Below are 10937 nucleotides of genomic sequence, written 5' to 3'. Positions count from 1 at the left end.
ATTCTTCACTGTCCATTACACCACCAATTTTGGTGTTATCTGCAAACTTACTAACAAACTGCAAACAAACGGTTGGTCGTCTCCCCCTCCCGAACTACCTTTTCCGCTTCCAACCCCCTGTTCTAGGCCATCTCCCCTCCTCCTGACGCCGGGAGATTTCCCACTCCCGCTGAACCCTATTTCAAAATCGCATGCGCTACACAACGGATGAATACAACGTCAGGTGTAAATCCTATGCAAAGACTTCTGGAACTGTGTATACGCCCGTTCCCGATTGACAACAAATACGGATCTACTCACATCCACAAGTGTTAACAAATATCTACTATCTCTGTTATTCTTCCAATCGCCACTGCTCTTAAGTAAGCACCTCCCCTCGGGCAGACATGTTTGGCATCTTGCTACGCATGCATTTCGTAAACGTCACAGATAGTACTCCGCGGAGTTGGCATATGTGAAGAAGACGGCCGTGTTCTCAATTATGTGGTGAAGGTGTGTTTTTTTAAAAAAATCTTTCTTTCATGATACTGGAAATTGGGTACGGTTTTTTTTTGTTATGGTCAGTATGGTTCCATAATAAGAAAATAATTCTCTAGGGTGATAATGCGTGTCATGTGGCGATGTACTAACTTTCCAAAATGGGCGCCCCGAGTTTGTGGAGTGAGTTCTGACACAGATTCAGAAAGACACGTTTGATTTCAGTTGTTGGAAGTCTAGGTCACGTTAGACTGCCTGTATATAGCGAATTCACAATGGATTACTAGTTTTAGGCTGGTTTAGTAGTGGTGCTGCTTTTAACAGCGTTAATTTTTCAAAAAAAACGTCATTCTCTTCAACACCGACCCCCCCCCCCCCCACTTCGCGCCCACGCCTCTCGTCTTTCAATCGTATTGATCTAGGAAGTCGTAATACTTAAATGCCTTCTGAAAATATAAATTTACCTGAGAGCAATTTGACGGATTTTTTTTCAAGTTGTCGATCTGTGTGCGCGTGGGGTTAATACCTAAATGTAAAACTGGGAGTCTGAAAGAATGCGTATGTGAAAGCCTCCCCCTCTCTCCCTATTTATTTAAGAACCCCCTTCCCTTCTCCCAGTTCTGAAGAAGTGTCTCGATCCGAAACGTCAAACTTCCCTGCTCCTCTGCTGCTTGGCCTGCTGTGTTCCTCCAGCTTCACACCGTGTTATCTCAGATTCTCCAGCATCGGCCGTTCCTACTATGTCGGTATGTGAAAGCTGTTTGTCTTTTTTTTAAAAGAAAACACTTTTCCATTTTCTCCCTTCCGTTTTGGCGTGCTAAGTAGGGTCGTAATCCAGTGACTGTTTATTTGATCCGATTTGTTGCCAAATTAGTAGTATACAGTACGTATATGGCCTGACTTGTGTGTCTTATAATTGGTGTGGGAGCTTCTGTTTCCTGAAGTCCGTTTAGTTGGTAGTATCCTCACCTGGGTTTATGAAGTTGTGGGTTCAAGAGCCTGAGGCTTGAACATAAAAATCCGAAGGGAATCTTCTGTGCAATACTATATTGTCAATAATGCTGCCTTTCAAATCAGGTCTGAGCCTAACTGCCTTATTTCCTTGGAATGAATTGTGAAGTCAATTTTAATAAAAGGGCATCTAGCTATTAGACTTCTAACTTTGCTGAAAACAAGTTTTTTGTTTGTTATCAAACTGGTTTGGATTGACCTGTGCTTTGTTGGGGGGGAAACTTGTATTGAACTGAATTGTTTACTGGATATGTTAGTACCATGTAATGACAGTTTTCTGTCTGTCGGCAAAGAACGATTTCTCATGTGCCTTATTGGTGGAGGTGTATTTTCATTCAATCTTATTGAATTCTTGGAAGTTCCCATGATCAACTAGTGCTTAACTTGCAGGTAAATGGTAAGTTCCAGTTAAATAGTGACAAATTCAATTAGTACTGCCAGGTATTTGAGGAATGCTTTCCAGGATGTGTCGATGCTTACACTTGGCTCATCTGTCACTGGGGCTAGAGCCTTGTGCATTTGTGTGCACAGTTGTGGATGTTGTCCTGGTCTTTCACTTGGAAGGTCTGTGGAGTTTCCTTGTTACCTGGAATTTTTGTTTTTCTAAATGGTGTTCTTGGAGAAATCTATTTCTCAAGTTCTGCTCCTGAGTCCGAAAGGAACTTTTTTTCCCCCTGCACTTTAGCACACAAAGCTACAGTGGCACTGGTGTTCGTTGCCTGATTCTTCATGCCTGCCTTTCTCCACACCGTCACTGCAATTTTTTCCTCCCATGATTGGAATCATACAGCATAGAAACAGGTCCTCTGGTTCAACTAATCTATTGCCAAACACAATCCCAAACTAAACTAATCTCATGTGCCTGCTCCTGACCCATATCCCTGCAAACCTTTCCTATTCATGTACTAAGCCAAATGTCTTAACTGTTGTAATCATACCAAGTTCATTGCTTTCTCAAGAAATTTATTTCACATGCTAACCGGTCTTTGTTTAAAACATGTTTCAGAGATAGTAGGAACTGCAGATGCTGGAGAATCTGAGATTTCTGAAGAAGGGTCTAGGCCTGAAACGTCAGCTTTCCTGCTCCTGTGATGTTGCTTGGCCTGCTGTGTTCATCTGTATCTACACCTTTTTATCTTTGTTTAAAACGTAACTGGGCCTCATGTCTTTTTGTTTTGATTTAGATTCCGTACAGGGTGGAAACAGGCCCTTTAAACCACAAGCCCACACTGCTCCTTGAGGCATCCCACCCAGACCCATCCCCCCTATGACTCACACACCCCCGACCACTACGGGCAATATAGCTTGGCCGATCTACCTAGCCTGCACATCTTTGGGCTGTGGGAGGAAACCGGAGCACCCAGAGGAAACCCACGCAGACATGGGGAGAATGTGCAGACTTCATACAGTCACCCAAGGTTGGAATCGAACCCGGGTCCCTGGTGCTGTGAGGCTGTAGTGCTAGCCACTGAGCCACCGTGCCACCCTATCTGCAAACACCATCTTGTATCCTGTTTGCCTTGCTGAATTTTCTTAAGAATATACCTAAAATCTCTTTATATTGATTTTGAGATTCAGTTGAACAAAGGTAGTCTGATGTACAGCACAAAACAACTTGCAATCCAGCTCATCCAAGCCTACCAGAGAGCCTAAATAAATCTAGTCCCATTTGGCCCATATCCCTCTAAATCCTTCCTATTAAATACCCATCAAGATGCCTTTTAAATGTTGCAATTGTACCACCTTCAGCACTTTGGCAGCTCATTCCATTACATGCACCACCCTCTGCATGAAAATGTTACCCCTTAGGTCCCTTTTAAATCTTTCCTATCTCACCTAAACCTATGTCCTTTAGTTTTGGACTCCCCTGCCCTGGGTAAAAGATCTTGGCTGTTCACCCTATCCAGGCCCCTTGTAATTTTATTAATTTCTGTAAGTTGTCTATATCTAAATAAGATTTATTCTTGACTATAACTTAAATATATTTATTCATTATTCCTTAATCTTATCAACTTTAAACTTCACTCTAACAGGAGCAGAATGCCTCTGAACTCTTATTATTCTCACTCTTGAAAGTCTCCCACTTGTTAGATGTCCCTTTACCTGTGAATAGTCTACTCCAATTAACTATTGAAAGTTCTTGTCTCATAGCATGAAAGCTTGCCTTAATCCAATTAAAAGCTTCCCTTATGGAAGGCTTATTCTTTTCATAACCATTTTGATTGCTAGATCAAGTGTCCGTCCACTTTCTCTTCAGTCAGCTGCCCTGCCTTATTGCCCAAAAGGCAGTCTTTTACTCCTAATCTGGGAGCATCTACATACTGAAAGAGAATTTTCTTGAATGCAGTTGACAAATTCTTCATCATCCAAACGTTTAACACAGTGGTAACCCCAGTCTGTTTGGAAAATTAAAATTCCCCATTGCTACCTTGTGCTTAATGAGATCACCCTACATATTTGTTTCTCAATTTCCTCTGACTTGAGGGGCCTATAGTACAATCCTGTTAAGGTGATATTTCCTTTCTAATTTCTAACCGTGTAGTTTCACTGATTTTTCAGGAATTACTTCTCTAGTTATAGCAGTGATGTTATTTAATCAAAAAACACTTACCCCTCCCCCCCACCCCACCCCAACCTCATTCCTTGTCTCCTTTCCTAATCCTTCATACAGCATCAAAAACCAGAACGTTAAGCTGCCAGTGTTGGCCATCACAGCCAGGTTTCTGTAATAGTTATGTCCTAATCTCATGGTCTTAAACGTGCCCTGAGTTCATCAGCCTAGAGTTGTAGTAATTGAAGCAGTCCCATTGGCTCAACTTGTCTATGCTGACAAGGTATCCTAAATTAATCCAGTCTTGTATTTGTACCAGCCTCCCACTTCTGGCAGCTCATTTCATACATGCACCACCCCCTGTGAAAAATGTGAACATTTAGGGCCTGTTTTAAGTCTTTCTCCTCGCTTTAATCCTATGCCCCCTTGTTTTGGACTCCCCACTCCAGTGCAAAGATCTTGGCTATTAACTGTATCCCTGCCTCACATGATTTATAAACCCCTAAGGTCACTCCTCAGTCTACAGTGTTCCTTGGGAAAATGGCTCCAGCCAATTAAGCCTCTCCCTAGGGATCAAACTGCAACCTGGTAACATCCTTTAAATCTTTTTTGAATGCTTTCAAGTTCCACAACATGCATCCTATAGCAGGGAGACCAGAATTGAACACCATGTGCTAGTGGTCTAATAAATGTCCTGTACAGCTGTAACATGATCTCCCAACTCCTATGCTCAATGAAAACAAATGCTCGTGATTGCAGTGGGTCAGGCAGCATCCATAGAGAGTAAGCTAACATTTCAAATCTTAGATGGCTGTTCTTCAAAGCTGAAGTGAAGTATGGAGGTGACAACATTTATACTATAATTGACAAGATGGGTTGGAGTGTAAATTGCTGGAGATAAAGGAATTTGATAGTTCAAGATTAGTTTCTGAATGTGAGAATGGCAGGACAACTGTCTTACTGCCATACTGGAAAGAACAGACTGACCCACTGGAGTGTGGGGGTGATGTGAGAGAGTACATGGTGACTTAATGTAATAACTAAAAGTAAAAGGAAAGAAATGAGAGTTAGTTCAGTTTGAAGGTGTTGGACTCAGAGTCCAGAAGGTTATGAAGTGCTGAGTATGAAGATGACATATTATTCCTCCAGTTTGTGTTTTCCTTCATTGGAGTGTTGCAGCATGCTGAGGACATATGTGGGTATGCGATCAGGGTGTTCTGTTAGAATGGCTGGCTACTGGAAGATTGGGGTCATGTTCTCACAGGCTGGAGGTGTTCTGCAAAGCAATCTCCCCACCTGCGTTTGGTTTCTCTAAAGTAGAATAGGTCACAAAGATTGGATACAGTTGAGAGCCCTGTCACCCTATCATTCATGCTTCCATCATTGTCACCACTGATTTGGATCCCCCTTGTCCTTGCTTTTCATCCCAGTAAGCCTCTGCATTCAACATATCGCTCTCTGCCATTTTGGACAACTCCAGCAGAATGCAACACCAAACACATATTCCACTTAGTCTTCTGTCTCCATTTCATGGGCATCATTCCCTCCAGTGACCCACATCCATTTATTGACCAGTAAACACCCCCTGCCCCCATCCATGGCACCTTCCCATCAAGCTGCAGAAGGTGAACACCTGTACCACCTCTAAGCGTTTGTGTTGTATTTGTTGCACCCAATGTGGCCTCCTATGCCCCGTCTACACAGTCTCCTGCTGCAGTCGCTGGCTTGATCTTGCTTGACCCTGCTCTACAACAAAGCCAGTTCTGCTGCCACAGGCCTAGCTGCTGCTGCCTGTCTGTCTCTCCCCGAGTAACTCATCCACCTGCAGTATCAAAGATGACTCAACTGCTTGAGAGGGGAATAGCCACAGGAGACTCCTGGCCACCTTGTAACTAATGTCTTTTGCACACTCTGGCCCCCTTAATGCTCCACAGTATCTAACTGCTGTTCCAACTGAATATGTTCTGAGGAGCTTCACCTGGTCACATTTCCTGCAGACATAGCCATCAGGGATACTAGACTACCGCCTGAAGTCCCACATGCTGTAACTGCCATCCTTGTCCCTTTACGCTAAAAGATAAAATTAATCTTAACTAGCCTTATCTCGTTTGCCTTACTGAAGCCCAGTATTCACCTAAGCCTGCACTTGTACCAGCTAATTGCACTATCTGGTTAAAGATTGCATTGTAATCTAGGTATAAACAGACAAATACCCTCTTGGCTACAAAAACTTCCTATCAGCCTCGATCTCTCTCCTGTCTTTGTTTTAGAGGAAGAAGGAAGGGTGGAAACAGTGATAATGTTTTGGGTTTACTGGTTCTTCCTCACTCCTCTGATCAGCTCTGCCAACTGAGCCGACTTCTTCCAGAACGCTCCTCAGTAAAGAGGTGGCTAGTGACCAGAGACCAGAGTTCAATTCCAGCCTCAGCAACTGGCTGGAGTTTGCGCATTCTCCCTCTGTGTGGGTTTACTCCCACAGTCCAAAGACGTGCAGGTTGGGTGGATTGGTCATGCTAAATTGCTCTGTCGAGGGTGTGAAATGCAGGGATAGGGTAGAGGGTGGGTCTGGGTGGGATGCTGTTCAGAGGATTTGATGGGCCAAATGGCCTGCTTCCACATTATAAGACTTCTATGAAGGCCCTTCGCCGTTCTGTATAGGACCTTTTGCATAGAATAAACTACCTTTCATTACTTCTTGCAGATAATGTTAAAATGCAAAATAAAATCTATCAAACTGATAAATCCTGAATAAAATCAACCACTTAGCTGATTAAGTGGAGTTGTTTTAATTCAGTTAGTCCTTGAAGACTGTCATCTCCAGAGCCAACAGTGTGTAGGGAAATTTGCAATGTGAAAAAAATCCCTTTAAAATGTCTTTTTTTAGGTTCTAAACTTTGAAGGCGGGGGGAAGTAGAGCTTCAGTTGTTCATTGAAGGCCACCACAGTCTGGGGAAACTTCTTTTGTTTTTAATGAAACTGAATGAATAAAAATCTTTTGGTGAAATATTAAATATCTGTTTAAAGTGCTTTAATAAGTCTTCAACTAAACCTGCAGTCCCAAGGGCAGCTGCAAGATCCATGCTGCATTGGTTGACTTATAAAATACAAATTGTCATTCCACACTACTTAGATGTGGATGTATGGTTGAATTGCTTGTTCTGTTTTCACTTGATTCATGATCTTGTTGATTGAGCAACGTTCTAAACCTGAAGTTCTGATGATAAAGGTATGGACCTGACCGTTGAGATTTGACTGAATCAGTACAAAAGTTTAAATATTGCATGTGATAGAAACGGTCTGCTAGTCAGGCAGCAACCTTGTGGAAAAAACCATTAACATCTCAAGATGCAGTGGGGAGTCACTGCACTGAAATGTTACTTCTGTTACTAGACGTATTGTTTCCAGTACGTCTTATTGACTTGCTATGTAATAGTGATCTAATCTTTTTCTGTCTTCTGTTTATCTTGGTCCCCCACTCCAGATGTGAAGGCACAATCAGGTCTACATGATGGATGACCCTCCAGAAGTTTGATCCTTGTTTTAACAATTTGCATAGGTAACTGGTTTTATTTAAATGTTCTCTGCTTTAAAATGGCTCATGATTAAATCCTATCTCTTGTAATTTGAATGGGATGAGCCATTGATATTCCTCCTTGGTGTTTCTGCGGGGGCAGATGTAATGTGTTTGCAAAGGGATGTGTCAGATTTGTCTGCTTATGTGCTATTGTAGAAAGTGATGGCAACCTCAGCTCCAGTTTTACAAATCAGCTTGGTGCTATGTAGTGTGGCTGTTGATAGCTTCCAGCTTTCACTTGCAGAGTGATAATATGGTGATACTGCATACTTTTAAGGTGACTTGGCTATGCCTGAACTACATTTTGAAGAAAGAATTTGCTTTGAATTTGACATTTGCTGCAATATAATAAAATAAGCTGAGCATTAACAGTTCGACTGCTTGTGGTAAGAATCTCAACATTTGAAATCCGTTTGGTTTTAATACTGGCATGATTCACTTGTGATTAATTCACATTCCCTCCACAGCACTTTGGTAGCCGATGGAGACTCTGATTCAGGGTAAGTGCAACACTTGCTACACTTTGTATGGCTGAACAGATTTTCAGCAAACTGTAACCTAAAATGGTCTAATCAGTGATGTTACTATCCCGAACCTGACACTTATGATGAAACATTCAAACGGATCTGACTGCTGAGATTAGACCTCAAGTACATTTAGTTTGTTATCTGGTATTGTTTTGTTATGCTTGTATGGCTGTACACAAGTGGGCCTTGTACAAATCAACACGTCTTCCAGAGCAAGTCTGTAGCAGTTAACAACATGTTGGGTAATTTCAGAATCTAGTTGGTGTCAGCCATATTCTGGAGTCTCATTCAGATCAAGCCAGTTTTTTTTTTGTTGTTGCTTTTTGCAGTGTTAAGTCAGATGTATATTTGACAATCTGCCAACATTGTTTTTAAATCTGGAATAAATGCTTATTATAACTTTGTTCAACTGGCTGTGGTGCAATTTGAACTCTCATCCACAGAATGAGAATTGTTACACCACAAGGTCGTGGCCTTTCAGTCCATTTATGTATGCGCCAGCTCTTTGGAACGTGCATTCCATATCCTAACTACTCACTGAAGAATCTTCTCATCAATCTTTTCTTTTACAGATCACTAAATTCATGTCCTCTTGTCATTAACATTTTTTAGCAAGAACATCTCTCTTTTATTCAGCTCACTCACCTTTTGAAAACCTTCATAAAATCCCCTCAGCTCCCTTCTCTCCAAGGAGAGTAGTCCAAGTTCAATCCATATTTCAGGTTTCTCATTGCTGGAACCATTCTTGTAAATTGCTTCTGTGTTCTCCACTGCATTCACATCTTTGCTACTACAATGTGGCATCCACAGGTGTACACATCTGACTTGGGGTCTGTCTCAAGTTCAACATTACCTCTTTGTTTCTTGTACTGTATACCCCATTAATAAAGTTGAAGACATTGCTCCCTGTCTGTTCTACTGACATAAATACACATGTATGCTCAGTTCCCCTGCTTCTGCATACCCATGTCACTCACCTCAGGGTGAAGAATAATGTTGTATTTGGCATCAGTGGGTCTTTAAAGTAGCCAGATGAGTGAAGGAAAAGCTTTTCCTGGTTGAAGTTGCCCCAAAAGATTTGGGGTAACATCTAGGGGGAAAAGATCCAGACATTGCAGATATTCCTGGAGGGCAGTGTCTAAAGTCAGTCTTTTGTAGGTGCTTCAGCCACGTTCCCTCAAATAGGTATCTGCCAATGATTTTAAATTGTTTGGTGTTTGTGATTTCTCATAACTAACACATACAGTGTCTACATACAGCAAGACTTTAGGCTGTAAGTAACAACTAGCATGATTGTTTAGTGCCAGGCAAGACCATCTCCTACAAGAGAATCCAATCGTATTCAATCTCATGCATACTTGATTGACACCTTATTCACCACCACTTAGCACTCTTGACCACTGTTGAGTAGCAACTGTGCAGATTGTTATAAGAACTTGTTTTGAGTTTTTAATCTGTGGGCTGAAATGGGAAAAGAGTACTTTAACTACTACAATTATAGATGGGTTGCAGGTGACCTGAAGATGTGGACTGTGTCCAAATGGGATTCAGTCAGCAACAAGTAACTGCTCTGTGGATTAAGAACTGAAGGCCAGTGAACAGTTACTTGCAGACCAACTCCCAGGTGGTTGATCGGCTTGGGCTGTGCTTATTGAAGGTGGGAAAGTCATTTGATCTTGACGGGTTTAAGTGACCTCTTTTGTATGAGGCTAAGGGTCACCCATCCTCTTGAAAACAAATGACAGCATCAAGAAGCAGGGTTCTGATCAATACCATCTTAGCAGATTCTATGAACAAAGACCATTGAGCTTACCTCTGCCTGTGATGTCCAATATTTTCCCTGTGTGTATAAAGTAACTAGTTGACTAATATATATTTACTTGTAACTGTTTTAATTTACAATGAATAGTAATTTTCACAGTGACAGTCATTCCTGTCATCCTGGGTCTGAAGTCTGGTAAACTTGTTCTGTGTATTTTAAATCTAACTTGAGGTGATGGCAAAAATATCAGTGCAAACAGATGAGGTTTGAAGCAAGTTAGAAACAGTTAATGCTTGTTCTGATAAAAGAAACCGTGTTGAATTGATAAGGGAAGCTATAGCCTTTAACATATACGTTTTGACTTTTGCAGGTATTGGCTATAATGAAGACTATCAAACCAGATCTACAATGGACTTTCTGGCTTGGAGCACGTTATCAGATGACAATAGTTTCCCATTTAAAATATGGCAATTAATAAAAACTGTTCATACTTGCCTTTGGTCAGATTGTCAAACTGAATTACAGAATCATTCAATACAGAAGAGACTCACTGCATCGCGACACTAAAAGTAGACCGAGAGGAAAACATCATCTCAGCATTTACACTGTCAAGCTCCTTTAATATTATAGTTCAGTGACATCACCTCTCACTGATTCTTTTAAATTCTAGTGAGTGGAGTCCCAGTATCTACCAGATCTCTCCTCCCACCCACCCCCTTCAAACAGTGTTGCTTAAATTAAACCACCTGAGCTTACCTAGCCCCTCTCCATTGCTAAGATGTTCCACCTTGTTGAATCTCTTCTACAGTCACATCCTGATTGTGACTAGAACTGCATAGTATTCCAAATATGATCTAACCAAAGTTCTGTACAGTTTCAGCATAACCTCTATCCTCTTGTAATCTATACCTTAACCGGTGATGGTAAACATCCCATATGCTGTTTTAACTACCCATATGATCATAGTGATATGTGGAGAAATACCTCAAGATCCCTCCTTTATTCTGAACTTCCTTGTACCCTGGCATCACCACA

At 41.6% G+C, this 10937-nt stretch overlaps 1 long non-coding RNA gene and 1 other non-coding gene across 2 annotated transcripts; both read left to right on the top strand.

Annotated features, from left to right (window-relative positions):
- Positions 1-279: 279 nt before the first annotated feature.
- Positions 280-10395, top strand: LOC125454784 (uncharacterized). Its single transcript, XR_007248097.2, has 3 exons — positions 280-492; positions 7521-7595; positions 10273-10395. It is a non-coding gene; the product is annotated as an uncharacterized LOC125454784 (long non-coding RNA).
- LOC125455250 (small nucleolar RNA SNORD50) lies at positions 8184-8253 on the top strand. The gene has a single exon (XR_007248194.1). It is a non-coding gene; the product is annotated as a small nucleolar RNA SNORD50 (small nucleolar RNA).
- Positions 10396-10937: the final 542 nt, after the last annotated feature.

Source organism: Stegostoma tigrinum, chromosome 9 (assembly GCF_030684315.1).
Source record: "Stegostoma tigrinum isolate sSteTig4 chromosome 9, sSteTig4.hap1, whole genome shotgun sequence".
NCBI lineage: Eukaryota > Metazoa > Chordata > Chondrichthyes > Orectolobiformes > Stegostomatidae > Stegostoma > Stegostoma tigrinum.
The sequence above is the reverse complement of the archived record's forward strand: the minus strand, read 5'-3'. Positions and strand labels throughout refer to the sequence as shown.